This window comes from Perognathus longimembris, chromosome 16 (assembly GCF_023159225.1).
Source record: "Perognathus longimembris pacificus isolate PPM17 chromosome 16, ASM2315922v1, whole genome shotgun sequence".
Lineage (NCBI taxonomy): Eukaryota > Metazoa > Chordata > Mammalia > Rodentia > Heteromyidae > Perognathus > Perognathus longimembris.
In genome coordinates, this window is record NC_063176.1 from 24,796,486 (window position 1) to 24,798,299 (window position 1,814).

Genomic DNA, 1,814 nt, shown 5'->3' on the forward strand with positions numbered 1-1,814 from the left:
AAGACTCTAAGCCTATCCGTATAGTACTTTTCTGTGGGTTTCTCAATAGGAGTCCCGACCTCACAAAACACCTTCAAAGACTGGGCAGCCCAGAAGCACAGGGGAGTAGTTATTCCAGTAGGCTGCATATAAGAACCACGTAAAGGATGTTAAAAGGAAACCAAGGACCAGATGTTGAGTCCTTGTGTCCACAGTTGGAATATAGTTGGATCTTAGGTCGTTCTCCACATCTGGGCTGATGGTCGCTCAAAAAACATCTCATAATCCAGCTGCCCTCTGTTTAAAGAACTTTCTGTTTCGGGCACTGTCTTGACCCCATCCTGAGTCAAAGGAAGTGGTGTCTTGATCCACAAGGTGTGTATATTTGGTACGACCAGAACGTCCAAAGTTCTTGACCTGCATGACTTTAGGAAGGATCGTTTTGTCAAAATGATCCTCAAGGGTCAGTGTGCTGAAATCTCTCCTGTATAGTTCTTCATCCTCTTCCATGAAGAAGGCACCTCGGTGATAATACTTCTGTAAAAACTTGCATTTGCCTTTCACAGCTTTGTTGGTGATGACTTTCCCATTTGCCCGGAGCTCAGCTCGCCTCTCTTCCTCAGGTTTCGCATGCGTTTAATTCCTGCTTTATCCTTTTCAAGTGCTGCTCGGTCTTTTCTGTCCCTCTTGATTCTTTTGAGCTCTCGAACTTTCCACGCCTCATAGTCATCCTCATCGTTTCCATCATCAGTGTTTAGAGCATCCAGTGCGGCCAGGGACCGTGTGTTCTCCTCGAGCTCTTTCTGGGTCTCCCCTTGGATAATCTTGAGCATGTACTTGGGCCTCTCCTCGGCCAAGCGTTTAGCTTCCTGCTCCAACTCCGTCTGATTCAGGGCTTCGCCCTCAGGTTCTTGACCTGTCACTGGGTCCTCCTTTCCAATGAAGACTGGCTTCAGGCTAGGCTCCATCTCGTCCTCACTGTCTGTGTACTCTTCATATTCAGACTCGGACTCTTCACCAGAACGTCCGTCCTCTTCCACCTCCATGACATCCATCTCTTCATTTCTTCTTTCCTGTGCTCGCTGGCGCATCGGGCCACGGCGCCGTTCTATTTCCTCATCTTCCTCTCCTTCACGGCTGTCTTCTCGTTCCATCTGACAAGCATCTCCCTGTACTTTGGAGTCACTTTCTCCTACCACTTCAGGTTCCACTCTTTCCCGATGTCGAGCCAATCTGGCTCCCACATCTTCCCTGATCCGGTTTCGTAAGCGCCGCCCACGAGGGTCACTAGATGAGTCCTGGTCCTGCTCCTCAGGCTCTGCTGCTTGTTCTCTGGCTCGCTTTAGGAACTGACATTCTTCCTCATCTGAAGCCTCCAGAGGGGCGTAGTGTGGCCTCTTTTCCGGATACATAGCGTTTCACCTTCACTCTCTCCATCGAAAGCTCACCTTTCCCATGGCGAGCCGGGACCGCCCCGGCCGTCCACTGGAGAGGAGGCTGCTTCACGAGCGCGCTCGGCACCGACATGTCGACCCCAGTGGCGGTGCTTCCCCAAACTCCACGAATCCCAACCGAGGCGCAGCGACCACGAGCGAGAACACCCGCTCCCGACCTCTGCCCGAGCTGGACAGGCCGGCAGTGTGCGAGCCCGGCACGGAGGGAAGGCTATTTATGCGCCTGTGCCTTGGCGGTCCTCGCGTTCAGTCTCGCGAGGCTTCCAAGGTGGCTCGATTGCCAATTTCCACGTGATGGGAGGGGGACACGGATTGCTTACCCGAGGCCTGGCAAGACTCGAGTGAAAAGTTTCAGCCGTTTGTCTGGGTTTTGCAGCCGGG

At 52.7% G+C, this 1,814-nt stretch overlaps 1 pseudogene; it reads right to left on the reverse strand.

The window, feature by feature from the left end:
- Window positions 1-212: 212 nt before the first annotated feature.
- Window positions 213-1,506, reverse strand: LOC125364606 (annotated as a pseudogene).
- Between the last annotated feature and the right edge of the window lie 308 nt (window positions 1,507-1,814).